Below are 15,394 nucleotides of genomic sequence, written 5' to 3'. Positions count from 1 at the left end.
ATGCCAATCATTGAGAATGACATAATGGAAGCATGTACTGCTCTTGTCCCCAAAACCATGATCATTGCTGATCTTGGTTGCTCTTCGGGACCAAACACATTGCTCTTCATCTCCAATGTGATAGACATCATAGCAAGACAATGCAATAAATCTATTGATGAATGTGATCCTGTGGAACTTCAGATCTTCCTGAATGATCTACCTGGTAATGATTTCAACTAGCTCTTCAGTTCACTTGAAAACTTGAAGCATGGTACAATAATGGAACAAATGGGGTACACACCACCTTTGTACTACATTTCTGGGTTGCCAAAATCATACTAAAATAGGTTGTTTCTTCGTCGAAGTGTCCATCTCTTTCACTCTGCTTGCTGCCTTCATTGTCGCTCTCAAGTATTTGTATCAATGTTTATTGCTAGAAGTTATTTATGCATGCATCCATTTGCCCATGGCAATTTTCTTGCAGTTCTTCAGAGTTTATAGTAATGTTCTGAAATGCAACATATGGCAGGTACCCGAAGAACTTCATTCAAGAAATGGGACTCTGTTAAACAAAGATAATATTTACTGTTAGATTGATCTCCCAACCAATAAGCCCAACGACCTATTGGGCCTTGGTCACGCGCCCTGATCGGGGGCGCCCAACCCTACATGGTTGGTGGGCCCCCGTCGCACTGCGCTATATAAAGAGGTAGGGGCCGGCGGCTCAATGCACGAGGTTCGCCGTGAGCCGCAAACCCCACTGACAAACCCTAGACCGATCTAAGAGGGCGCGCAGCCAGCGACGGGAAGCTCCGCTGACTCTCGCCGTCGTCACTGCTACGCCGTCCGTCTGCACTGCATCGACGTCCGTGCAACCTCTACTCCACCCGTCGCTGCCCGTGTGCTGCCTCCATCAATGAACCAGCAATGGCCAGCTCAACTGCGACTTCATCCAAAGGCTCAGGTTCAACACTAGCACCTCTACCCTATCTCCCACTCTCTATTTGTTCTAGTTCATCATGTTCAACAGCAAACCGTCTAGATCTACCCTAGTCGATCCATAGAATTCTACAATGGTATCGGAGCCAGGGTTTAAGTATAGATCTTGGATTATAGGGTTTGATCTAGAACGGGTATCGATTAGAAAAGGAAAAGTTGATTAGATCCAGTGCGGATCTAAGCAGAAAAGGGTCGGCCGACATTCGGTTGAACCCTAAACTCGATCCGTTGGATCTGAGAAAAGATATGGTTCGGATGAACCCTAACCCTAATGAGGTTAAAGAAGAAGAAGGGCTCGGTTTTCATGTAAAGATCGAACCCTAAAACCCGAAGGCGATTTGGGGAAAAAGAAAAACAGTGTCGTCCCCAACCCTAACCCTAACCCTAATCGGGAAATTGTGAAAAATCTGAATCAAAGAAACCGAAAGGGGAAAGAAGGGGAAGAGGGGAACCTACCCGGTCCTCCCGACACTGCAGTCACGCGGAAAGCTACCACCGTGCGGGTGGTGATCACCGCCGCCATGGTTGGCGCGCGGACAGAGGCCCGGCTCGGCCATGGCTCAGGGCAGCAGTTCAAAGCCGCTCGACGGCGGCGCGCTCTGCCATGGGCGAGCACGCGCACCGGCGAGGGGCTTGGCACCGGTGTCGTCCTCTCTTCTTCTCCGGTGACGAGGTGGCCGCGCGCTCCCTTCATCTTCACTAGCGTCGCTGTGGGAGAGGAGAGGAGAAAGAGGAAATGCAGCTAGGGTTCAGGGAGAGGCGGCCGGCGGGGGGTTTTGTTCGGACGAAACGGCTGGACAGCCGTTCGATCCGATCTAGCGATCAGGGTTCGCCGGACCGGCTTTAGGCCCAGGCGGGCGAACGGTTTCGTGGCCCAGGCCCAGGTTGTGGCCTGGGCGCGGAGAGAGAGCGCGCGCGTGCCGCCGAGCAGGCCGTGGGCCGCGCTGTGGCTGCGCGTTGCTGGGCCGCGCGTGTGCTGGCTGGGCCGAAATGGCCTAATGAATAGAAACAGCTCATGTTTTCTTTTTCTTTTTCCAGAAATATATATATTTGATGAATTTCAATTGGAAGTTGATGCAAATCTTTGTGCAATTTTTGTCCAACGACAATTTTGTTCAGAGAACAGTGCAATATTTAAGAGTTTCTGGAAAAATAATTATGGGCATATTTAAATTTTTCGCTGCGTATTTAAAGTAATTATGGACTTTTAATTAAATTCGAACCAACGGGAGAATTTGATTTTAAGAGTCAAGAGATAAATATGAGTTGATTATGATATTGTTATTTTCTGACCAACGTTGTTAATAGCAATATTATAATTTTAATGATTATGCATTATTTCTATTTCTGCCCAACGGTGATATAGATTTAATGTATAAAATAATTGTATGTTTTAATTTTGACCAACGTTAAACTAAGGCATGCAATTATTGTTGTTATTTCTGTTCTCACACTATTTGAATTGTGTTTTCAAGAGGATACAACTTGATGAGTTGTATCAAAGAGATCCCTACTCTAAAAGGTGATAACTATATTGAGTGGAAGAAAAAGATAGACCTGGCTTTTATCCTCGCTGAGGTGGACTGGGTTGTCACCACACCGTGTCCCAGAGAATCTGTAGCACCGGTGAGGGAGACAGATGAGACTGATGCTGCATGGCAGAACAGAGAGCAGGATTTTGCTCCCGTAAAGATGTCCTATGACCTTGAGCATAGAAAATGAGTCACTGCCAACAAGAAGTGTTTGGCAGTGATAAAGAACACGATTGAGCCTGCTATTATGGGCTCAATTCCAGACTATGACACGGTCACAGAGTACCTAGATAGAATAAAGAGTCAGTTCACTGGCTCTTCAAAGACATATGCAACCCAGCTGATCAAGCAGCTGGTTACAGAAAGGTACTCTGGTGGCGGCAGTGGCATTAGAGAGCACATACTGAGAATGAACAATCTGGCATCTACGCTCAAACCAATGGATTTGGCACTCAAGGATGAGTTTCTTATTCATTTGATTTTTGCTTCTTTGCCCAAAGAATTTGACACCTTTGTTGTTAATTACAACATACAGCCTGAAAAATGGGATTTAGAAAAGCTCATAGCCATGTGTGTGCAGGAGGAGGAAAGAATAAAAGTTTCACAAGGTGGTTCTGTCAACTACCTAAAAGATAAGAAAAAGAACTATAATAACAGCTCTTCCTCCAAGTCATCTGGAAAAGGTCCTATGCAACAGTCTCAGAACAAGCAATTCCCAGTGGATAAAGACCAGTGTCTCTACTGCAAGAAGACGGGACATTATAAAAAGAATTGTCCTGATTTCTTAAAGATGATTATGAAAAATAAAGGTGAGAACATTATTACATTTGTAAATGAATCCTTGTATGTAAAGTTTTCAAAATCTACTTGGTGGATTGATTTAGGTGCAACTATTCATGTTGCTAATTCATTATAGGGATTCCGTTTGATGAGAACTTTGCAAAGAAGCGAAAGTTTCATTAAAGTCGCAAATGGAGTACAAGCAGATGTTGAGGCCATTGGCGATCTTCCGCAAGAGCTTGCTGATGGCTTCATACTTTTTCTTAGAGATGTTCTTTATGTACCTTCTTTGCAAAGAAACTTGATTAGTGTATCAAAGTTGGACCATGATGGTTATGATTGCCATTTTGGAAATGGCAAATGTCAGATATTGTTTAATAATAAATGTGTTGGTCTTGCCTTCCGACAAGACGAGCTTTATTTGTTATCACTTCGTGAAAATGTGAATTCCGTATGTGATGTGAATGAGAATGTATCCTCATCGAACAATGGAAACAGAAAATGAAAGAGAGCTCATGATGCGTTGTCGAAATTATGGCACTGTCGTTTAGGCCATATTTCGAGGGGGAGAATAGAAAGACTAGTTAAGAATGATATTCTTCCTCCATTAGAGCTCTCAGAGTTAGAACAATGTAGAGATTGCATAAAAGGAAAGTATGTAAAGAAAATTAAGAAAGATGCCAAACGAAGCGCAGGAATTCTACAGATTATTCACACAGACATATGTGGTCCTTTTCCTGTGAAAAGTGTGGATGGTTATGATTCATTCATAACATTCACAGACAATTACTCTCGCTTTGGCTATATTTATCCAATTAAAGAAAGAACAGAAGCGTTGGATAAATTCAAAATATTTAAAGCAGAAGTTGAAAATCAGCATGATTTAAAGATTAAGATAGTCAGGTCTGACCGTGGGGGAGAGTACTACGGTCGGCATACCCCATATGGACAAGTTCCTGGACCTTTTGCAAGATTCTTACAGGAGAATGGTATAGTCGCCCAGTATTCAACACCGGGCGAACCTCAGCAGAATGGAGTAGCTGAAAGGCGTAACCGTACCTTGATGGATATGGTGCGTAGTATGATAAGTTACTCCACTTTACCGATGAGTCTGTGGATGGAGGCGTTAAAAACCACCATTCATATTCTTAATAGAGTACCAAGTAAGTCAGTGCCCAAAACACCGTATGAGTTGTGGACAGGAAGAGTACCCTCACTTAACCACTTGCGTGTGTGGGGGAGCCCTGCTGAGGCTAAAGTTTTTAACCCAAATATTGGGAAGCTAGATCCCAAAACAGTGAGTTGCCATTTCATTGGCTACCCAGAAAAGTCAAAAGGTTTTCGTTTCTACTATTCTAACAGACATATAAAGTTTGTGGAAACGAGACACGCAGTCTTCCTAGAGGATGAAATGATTAGGGGGAGCATGGTAGCTCGAGAAATTGACCTTGAAGAGAAGCGGGTGTATGCACCCACTCTGATCATTCATGAGCCATTTTTCTCACTACCTGCTGTTGCTGCACCAACAGTACAAGACACTGTGGTGCCAGCACCTGTTGTTATCCCGCCTGTGGCAACAATGAATGATGATGAGGAACCTGTGCCTCAGGATCCTATAGAACCTATTGCCACACATGAGGGGGAGCAACAACAGCCTCAAACAGAAAATGTGCCAATTGAGGAGGCCCCTAGAAGGTCTCAAAGAGTTAGAAAATCAACTATTCCTGCTGATTATGAAGTGTACAACACTGAAGAATTTCAAATGGAGGATGATCCCATCTCATTTGAAGAAGCCATGAAAAGTGATCATTCATCAAAGTGGCTTGAGGCCATGGAAGATGAGATGAGATCAATGAATGCAAATAAAGTTTGGGATTTGGAGATAATTCCTAAAGGAGCCAAAACAGTAGGCTGTAAATGGGTCTACAAAACAAAACTTGACTCTCAAGGGAATATAGAGAGATATAAAGCCCGTCTTGTGGTAAAAGGCTTTACACAAAGAGAAGGGATTGATTACAACGAGACATTTTCTCCAGTCTCATGTAAGGATTCCTTCAGAATCATAATGGCATTAGTGGCACATTATGATTTGGAATTACATCAGATGGATGTAAAGACGGCATTTCTCAACGGAGACTTAGAAGAAAATGTTTACATGGCACAACCGAAAGGTTTTGTCATGGAAGGAAAAGAACATTTAGGATGCCGCCTAAAGAAATCCATTTATAGATTAAAACAAGCTTCAAGACAGTGGTACTTAAAGTTTGATCAGACAATAAAGAATTTTAGGTTTAAAGATAATGTTGAGGACAATTGTGTCTACGCAAAATTTAAGAATGGGAAGTTTATCTTCCTTGTCCTGTATGTGGATGATATCTTACTTGCTAGTAGTGATGTCAGTCTACTACTGAAAACAAAGAAGTTTTTGTCCTCAAAGTTTGATATGAAAGATCTTGGTGAAGCTTCGTTCGTTCTAGGGATCGAGATTCACCGAGATAGAAGTAAAGGGGTATTAGGACTGTCACAAAAGGCATACATAGAAAAAGTCTTAAAGAAATTTAGTATGCACAAATGTAGTCCCTCACCTGCTCCTATAGTCAAGGGCGACAGATATGGGGATTTTCAATGCCCCAGGAACTAATATGAGATCGATCAAATGAAAATGGTTCCATATGCTTCAGCTGTCGGAAGCTTGCAATATGCTCAAGTGTGTACGCGCCCTGACTTGGCATTTGTTACCGGGTTACTTGGTAGATTCCAGAGCAATCCTGGAATAGAACACTGGAAATTGGTAAAGAAAGTCTTGCGTTATTTGCAAGGAACGAAAAGCCTCATGATGACATATAAAAGATCTGATTCACTCCATATAGTGGGATATTCAGATTCTGATTATGCGGGAGATAATAGAAAATCCACGTCTGGATATGTGTTTACTCTCGTAGGGGGAGCTATTTCATGGAAAAGCTCAAAGCAAACCGTCACTACATCATCCACAATGTATGCCGAGTTTGTAGCATGTTATGAGGCAACGGGGCAGGTGAACTGGCTAAAGAAGTTCATACCCGGTTTGAAGGTGGTTGACGACATCAATAGACCACTGAAGTTATACTGCGATAATAATCCAGCAGTATAGTATGCTCACAACAATAGGTCAAGTGGTGTTGCCAAACACATTGACATAAAGTATTATGTTGTGAAGGATAAAGTCCGGGATCAAATGATAAGTCTTGAGCATATAAGTACCGAAAAGATGCTCGCGGATCCGCTTACAAAAGGCTTACCACCCAACGTATTCAGAGAACATGTAGCCGGCATGGGTTTAAGGGAAAGCCTATGATTCCTGGACTATAAAGGGCCCAAAAGTTAAAGTAACTATTTCAGATCAGAGACGTGCATTGTAGCTGTTAAATCTATCGGCAATTGACCATGACGATGAGACATGCTCTATGCATCATCTGTGAAGAAGTGAGTAAGGATAAAAGGATTGAAGTTTAAAGTTTAAAGATAAAAATAATAGTGAGATCAAGGGGGAGAATGTTAGATTGATCTCCCAACCAATAAGCCCAACGGCCTATTGGACCTTGGTCACGCGCCCTGATCGGGGGCGCCCAACCCTACATGGTTGGTGGGCCTCCGTCGCACTGCGCTATATAAAGAGGTGGGGGCCGGCGGCTCAATGCACGAGGTTCGCCGTGAGCCGCAAACCCCACCGACAAACCCTAGACCGATCTAAGAGGGCGCGCAGCCAGCGACGGGAAGCTCCGCTGACTCTCGCCGTCGTCACTGCTACGTCGTCCGTCTGCACTGCATCGACGTCCGTGCAACCTCTACTCCACCCGTCGCTGCCCATGTGCTGCCTCCATCAACGAACCAGCGATGGCCAGCTCAACTGCGACTTCATCCGAAGGCTCAGGTTCAACACCAGCACCTCTACCCTATCTCCCACTCTCTGTTTGTTCTAGTTCATCATATTCAACAGCAAACCGTCTAGATCTACCCTAGTCGATCCACAGAATTCTACATTTACATCACAAAGACCACACCGTCATTTGTGGTGAAGTGCTTCCAGGAGCAGTTCCATAAGGATTTCTCCCTCTTCCTCAAGCTGCGTCATGAAGAACTTGTATATGGAGGGAAAATGGTTTTAACATTTGTTGGGAGGAAGGACGAGGATGTATATGATGGAGACATGAACCAATTTTATGGATTACTTGCAAGATCATTGCAATCTCTTGTTGCAAAGGTAAGTAAAAGTGGAACGTATAAAGTTAGTTTTACATTTTTTGTGTGGTTTATACTTTAGAAATCAGTTGGGATGTTATATAAACAATGATGTTCATCATAATCTATAGGGCCTTGTGGACAAAGAAAGACTAGAAGCTTTTTATCTACCGCTGTATGGGCCATCAATTTCTGAAGTGAAGGAAATGGTCTTGGAAAGCCACATGTTCAAATTGGATTAGATCAAATTACTTGAGCTAAGTTGGGATCCTTATGATGATACAGAAGGCGATGATGTCCATGACAGCGTCCGTAGTGGTATCAATGTTTCTAAGTTTGTTAGAGCATTGCTGGAGCCTTTGATTGCAAGTCATTTTGGAGAAACCATAAGTGACTTACTGTTTGCAGATTATGCATTTCTCATGTCCAAGCACCTTGAGCAAGAGAAGTCAAAATCTGCCTTTATCATAATGTCCTTGAAGAAACTGTAGTAGATATACATCAGTGCCAGTGAACAAATTTCTAATGATAATAATATAAGATATCTAATGGGACCTATATATGAAAGTGACAGTTGTTGCATGGCCCGCCTATTGATTTCTGTCTCGGGTTGTGTTCAACTCCATTGCATGTGTGTATAAGGCCTATGTTATAATATAACTTCGATCATAGGAACCAATTTCTAGTCGCATAGCTTCATAATAATTCTGCAAAGCTTCCGCATAATTTCCTTCCGATTGAGCCAACATCCATTATATATGGTAGTTGATTCTATTAAAAAAATCTCTGTTCCAAACCGTACATGAGGTTTTCATCTCAATATAGCTTCTCCCTTCTTCTGTACACATAGTAAGCGAAAAATCTATGGAATAAAAATAGAATTAGTGCCATCTCATTATGGGCCAAAGGGGGCTGAGTCTAATTTTAGTAGAAAAGCTCTAAAGTGTGTTCTGTGTTGCATTGGCTATTATCACTTCTTATAATAGGATACTACTAGACAAATGGCCTTTACGGCTACGTCATAACCCCTCACAACCAGCAAATGTACTGGTTGTAGGCATGCAGGGGTGACACCCATGTGTAATCTGGTTAAATAACCAGCAGGACTGAAATCCAACGTGTTAACACTCAAATGTGACACCTAAATTGATGGTTTGTTTCTGGCATTCAGTCAGTACGTACGTAGTTCATTGTAACCGAATAAGGAAAATTCTTTGTTATTGTTAGTTCAGCTTTTGGACTGGTACACTGATCGATTAATTGGCGAAGGGAAGAGACAAAGGCCAGGTTGAGTTTCCTGATACTCAGTGACTCGTGAGACGACATTAGTGCTTGGCAGCAGACTACAGCGTACCTGCTACACATGCATACATGCTGCTGCACACATCCATGGAGCTAATAACACTTTGCAGCTAGCTGCACGCAAGGATGCTGGTCTCAGACATGTTTTGGTAGCTTGCCTGATCTTTGTAGAACGATCCAATATAAAAGTTTTTTTTTATTCTTTTAGTTGCTGACTCTTTTTGCTGGATTTCAGTCCACCCACAATTGGAACTACTAATTAGTTGGGCCTACAATAATTTTGGATGGGCTCCTAACGAGCTAATTTTCACTATTTTTGCTCGTAGTTTTCATTTAATTCGAAACACATGTTTGAAATTTTGGATCTTTTTTAAACCGTCTAACTCAATTCATCTTTATGGGCAAAGTACAAGAGAGTGAGACTATCATTACATGCACTTAATATATAGCCCAATTGCAATAGGTAGAAATCAAACACTGTCAGCATCACATGATAGCCGTGAGCACACTTCAGCCGGCTGTTGACAGATCCTTCATTGAGACTGAGTGGTTTGATGGCTTCATCTCTAGGTTAGGATGTCTTTCCTTCTATATATTGATAGCTAGAATTGGAAGTTGAAAAGTTGGGATATATATTAAGGGAGGTCATCAAGGTTCTATGCGGATTTGGGAGAACGAGAGGGAGGAAGTTGACCTGTCAGTTGTGACCAGGAGGTCGGCAAGCAGCTGCTCACCGACGGCCGCCGCCCTGTAACGCTGCGCCCGCGCGTGATGGCATGCAGCTGCCTACGTGGCTCGCGCGAGCTGGAGCTGGTGCGCCTGGACGTTTCGCTCGAGTCTCGTCCTGCCTTCATAGTGCTGAGCTGGCCAACGTCTCTCTCTTCTCCTTCATCAGCTCCGCCGTCGCCGAGCTCACCTCGCCGGCCAAATTCGCCGTTCTCCCGTTCTCCCTCCGCCTCCATCCAATTTCCCGCGCCCATAGCTCCACCTTGACCTGCGCATCACCGGAGCCCGCTTGCCTTGCCTCTCATCGCCAAACGCAGCCGCGTGTGCCGTTCCCACCACGGCAGCGTCACCATGGCCGCCTTGGTTACCTCCGCTGTGGCCAGCCCGTTGTGGCGCCCCTCTATCTTTCTCCTTTTATGTTTTGGTCTGCCTGCGATGCCGTGGTGCTCATCGGCCCTCTCTTTTTACCTCTACCATGCAGGACACGCCGGAATGCGGTCATCTTCCCCAGTTCAGGCCACCGCGACCACCCTCACCATCGCCAGTCCTATCCGCCGTGTTCCCACCTCAACCAAGTAGCCGGTCGGAGTCGCGGTGAGCTACTGATCATGTCCGACGCTCCCGTTTTATCTTTACCGCACTGTAGCCTCTAGAACACCACCGTGCTGCCGTGCCGCCATGGCTGTGGCCGAGCACGCGCGAAACCCTAAATCGTTCATCCGATAGAGTAGACACGTTCGCGAGGTTGTGGGGAACACGATGGTGACCTTTCCGTCGCCGATAACCATGCCAGCGACCGCCTCCGCCGCGCCGGAGTACAGCCGAGTTGCCATAGTCGATGGCGAGGTAGCTACGAAACCCTAGCCACTCAACCACCACCCTAGATCGATGCGCGAGATCATCCTGAGCACGTAGGTGACGACCCCGTCGCCGGTAACCTCGCCGCCGGTGAGAAAACGGTGGTCAATCACCGGGAAGCCGCGCCACCGCGATGCTGCACTATTTGGTTGACCGGTCCCACCTGTCAGCCGCTATGGCTGGCTGGGCGCTGGGTGAGGAAGGGTTTTGTCCCTTTTTTATTTTCAGAAAATATTTAAAAGTGACGATTCTTGATACATTCATAACTAAACAAATATTGATGCGAAAAATGTGAAACATTTTGTGTAGCTATGTTATCATGTGATCTACCATAGAAAAATATGAATTGGGTATTTTCAGTAGTTTTGTTATGCTTAAAAATTACCTCTTTTAATTATAAAATGCACCATCCATGATTTTTATAGGCTAAAATATTAATCCTTTGATCATGAAACTTTTTGTGTAAATGTCATGTGCTAATACCTGCCTTCACAAAAAGTTTTATACTGTTTTGATAAATATAAATTAGTTAAATAATTTAAGTGTGTTTAAATGCCTTTTCTTTAGTTAAATAAATAACTAAATAATTTAGATAAATACTAAAATGGCTTTGGTGCATTTTGGATATTGATTGTGGACCTTGGAACACTAATCACCTTGTTGTTCCTTGGCAACTTAATCATTTTGATGTTATGCTCATAATAAACTTGTTAATTAATAAATATAATAGTTTACTCAATTAACTAATTAGTGGATGCATGTGTTTAGGTCAAGTAATGATCCTTGCTTGTCCTCATGGTTAATCTTTGTGTAATGTTAGTTAAATATCTTGTCTTGCTTGACTAATATAATATAATAAATGTTGCTTTCATGATTTGATTGTAATCTACTTGTTTATATAATAATTAAATGGCTTAATTAAATGATTAGTATTATAAGCTCTTTATAATGGTTAGGAGTTAACAAGAATGTTAATCACTTGTTGGAGCATGTTAGTGTGATCTCTTTCATGATAGACAACTAAGTAACTTGATAGTAATTAACTAAAATGCTTTTATGACCATAACCATAGTTCCTTGGTGAAGGAAAGTTGTATTCAACTTTCTTAAACTTTGTTTAGCTTCTTTTATGCACTTGTGCATATTTCATCATGCATCATGGCATACATTCCATCATGTTAAGTAAAGCATCATTTATTACATGTAGTGTACAAGAGTGAGAAGATTCGTGTTGATCAAGTTTTGGAGAAGGTCCATCCACCGTGGTGTTGGTGCCTAGTTTAACCTTTGGATCTTTCTGAGGAAACTAACCTTCTCTGCAACGCAGGCAAGCCCTAGAGCATAACCCTTTTCCTTGTGTTCTATAAACGTTATTCACTTAAGTCTTATGATTGATGCATTTAAGTAAAATAGGAGTTGTTTGTATACCAACTGTTATATGCCTGCCTTGATATTTTCATATCCCTCCTTGTCACCCCGTTAGTTATAGTAATTTTATAATGCTTAGTCATGCTTAGTAGAAAAGAGTTGTTTAAGAAGTTTATGATGCAATGGATTTATACCCAGGGAAGACCCTAAGACTTAATGATGTTATTGAATTAATCTCAGACCGGGTGGACTCTTTGCTTGCGTCAAGTTTGAGTCATGACGTAGTGCCCCGCCTATGTCAATTAAGGACCGTTTGTTGTTGGCCCTTGAATCAAGACTTTGTAGTACTAGCCACATACTCCAGTAAGCCTAATACCTCGGCTATTCCATTATGTGAAAGGCCAACTGCGCACTGGAAGTGGAGAGATGGTGAGAGTAGCATGTACACATCCTGTGAATCCACTAGGAGTGGCGCAGGGAGGTGGAGTACTGTGCTCTCGGGTAGCGCTGGACCCGTTCATGTTTTGGAGGATCCGAGTGAGGGTTGATATATGTAGGTTCGGGACCGGTCCTAGACCTGCATTTGTCGTGTGGTAAGGAAACTCCAGCTGGGCCAAATCAATTTGAATCGCTGTTTGCTCTAAGGTAACAGGAGACTTGATACTCGCACCATCATCATAGTTAATCAAGGAAACATGGTTACTTATGGTTATGAGATGAGATAAGATGAGATGAGATGAGTTAATTAAAGAAGTGATTGATTTAGACCAGGTGCAAACTGTATATCAATAATGACCTAATACAAAGCTAAAATATTGAAAGTAAGGATCCACTTGTAGTAAGCTTTTCTGCAAAAGTTAGTCTTGCTTCAGACTTTCCTTAACCCTTCATACCCTTGGTGTCTTTTCTTTAGTCGGGTAAGACTTGTTGAGTACCCTCAAGTACTCAAGTTTGTTAACCCCTATTGCAGGTTCTAACTCATACTGCTATCGAGGTCATGTCGGTTGGCTCGACATGATCTGACTGTTTATCCTACCTTAGGTGTTCCGCATAAGTTGCTTCTACAATTCTACTCAACATTTGGAAATTAGTTAAGTTTCACTTGAACATGCTTTGGAACCTAATGTTATATAAGTCTTCCGTACTCCGATGTAAGTTATTTTTGTATCAAATGTTGTAATGTTGTGGCAACACCATGTTGATCTTATATGAGTTGTAAAATATGGATGATCCAGGGTTCCCCGAGGACACCTGACAGACCACTGGAGTTATTTGGCTCTCATGTGCAGCAGTCAGAGGTCTGTGAGACAATGATGGACACATGTGGGCCATATAATTTGGGTGGTTCTACCACAAAGATCAAAAGAGACCCAACTGGAAATGTAGTGGAACATAAAGCCAGGTGTCACGGGTTTAGAACTATGGAAAGCATCGAGGTTGTTCATCGAAGGTCGATGTGTGGGGCTCCGGGGGCTTGAACACTCAAAATATGTGAAAGGATCAAGATGCCTAAGAGGGGGGTGAATTGAGCTAGTTCTAAATTTCTTGCAATAATTAAGCCCTACACTTAGCCCATTTCACCCCTAGTGCCTAAGTGTGTTCTCTATTGATCTACCGCACAAAAGTTTTGCACCCTAGGTTCCAATCCTACTCTAGCTCTCTAGCATGGCAATTCTAAGAATGTAAAGACATGAATTGAATTGCTCAAAAGTAAATGCTCAAAGTAACAAGAGGGAGAGGAACGCGGTGATGTTTTTCCGAGGTATCAAAGAGTTGCCACTCCCCACTAGTCCTCGTTGGAGCACCCACGCAAGGGTGTTGCTCCCCCTTGATTCGTGCAAGGATCAAGTGCTCTCTATGGGCTGATTCTTCGACACTCCATTGTAGTGAATCGCCCACAACCGCTCACACCATGACTTGGGTCATCCACAAGCTCTGTCAGATGATCACCAAGCTTCTAATCACCACTGAGTCATCTAGGTGATGGCAATCACCAAGAGTAACAAGTACAAACTCTCACTTGACCAAGACAAGCCTAATGAGAAAGGTGGATGCACACTTGCTACTCCCTATGCACTAATGAGGTCCTTAATCTTAGATTATCAAATCTCAATCACTCTACTAGGCTCTTGCTCTCCCTTGCACTCCAAAGTGTTTCCTCAGCCGAAGAAATGGGCAAGAGAGAGAAATTGGACGAGTAGGAAAGGTATAAATACCCGCCACTCAAACACATAGCCGTTGGAGCCAAATGTCTACTGTTTGCAAAGCTTCGGACTGACAGACGCTAGGCGTCAGACCATGCAACCAATGTCCGACCCTCACATATGACACAGTGTGCAGACTATGTCAAGGTGAGCCATTGCGACATCCCTGTGCTACAGTATGGTCCAACGCCCTCCCATCAGCCTAGTTCGATGCCTGAAAATCCTCTCAGTGTAGTTTTTGGACTCCATTGGACCCAGGCACCAGTTGGTCCGATGCCTCCCTGTACACCACGGTCCGAGGCTTCCTAGTTCAACCATAGGAGTGAACGGTTCCCTCGTCCAGTCCAACGACACCTCTCTTTAGGGTCCAACGATTCTCCTTCACTTCGCCTGCTCTCTAGATGCGCCACGTAGGCATCGAACCTAGGTGGATTGGTCTGACGACCATGCCTTAGCATGGTCCGATGACTACCCAACTCCTCCTTTCACTTCCGATTCAAAAACTTTGTGAACAAGGATTGTTTCATTTGATCTTTGGGCTGTCCCTGAGCTACCTAGTGCTAAGTTTGACAAGTGTGCACCACACCTAACACATTAGACTCACCTAGGTCAAGCTACTAGTTTATACCCCCCTTAATAGTACGGCCAAAGGAAAAATAAAGTCCTAAACTACTCTAAGTGTCTCTCAACACCAAATGACACTTAGAACTAGTCCATCCTTAACCTTGTCGTCCATCCTTTGAAACGAAATGATTTCCATCAATAGGGCATGAAAACCATTGATTGCCCAAACAATCACTATTATTGTGACCTAACTCAAATTGCCTCTACAAAACACATGTTAGTCACAACAATCTTATGTCATCATTAATCACCAAAACCCACTAGGGGCCTAGATGCTTTCAATATGGAAGGCAGACAAATTAGAATATCCTGGTTTAGGCTTTTGAGCCCTACCTATAGCAATATGGTGTTCTTCGTGTAAGGAATGCCCAACGGGGGATAGTGAAATCGAGAGAGAGTTTGGTAGGGGATGGCTCGGTCCTATCCTAGGGTTCTTGGATATCGAGTCCTATTGAGTAGTTAAGGACCCTAAAAGCTCTAGTTTGGTTTTGATGAATTGATAAAACCCTAAGTGCTAACCTAGTTTATCAAAGTGATCATGAGATAGGTAGCACATTCCAAGTAATGGAGCAAGTGGTAAAGATCATGATGATGGTGTGACCATGGTGATGATCAAGTGCTCGGCTTGGAAAAGAAGAAAGAGAAAAACAAAAAGCTCAAGACAAAGGTGAAACTTGATAGGAGCTTTTTTGGTTTAGTGATTGAGACACTTAGCGAGTGTGATCACATTTAGGATCGATAGCCGTACTATTAAGAGGGGTGAAACTTGTATTGAAATGTGGTTGTCAAAGTGCCACTA

The 15,394-nt window shown here is 43.2% G+C and overlaps 1 pseudogene; it reads left to right on the top strand.

The window, feature by feature from the left end:
* Window positions 1–8,005, top strand: LOC136548056 (benzoate O-methyltransferase-like; annotated as a pseudogene).
* Window positions 8,006–15,394: the final 7,389 nt, after the last annotated feature.

The sequence above is a fragment of the Miscanthus floridulus genome, chromosome 4 (assembly GCF_019320115.1).
Source record: "Miscanthus floridulus cultivar M001 chromosome 4, ASM1932011v1, whole genome shotgun sequence".
Classification (NCBI taxonomy): Eukaryota; Viridiplantae; Streptophyta; class Magnoliopsida; order Poales; family Poaceae; genus Miscanthus; species Miscanthus floridulus.
Note: the sequence above shows the minus strand (reverse complement) of the source record. Positions and strands in the feature narration are given on the sequence as shown.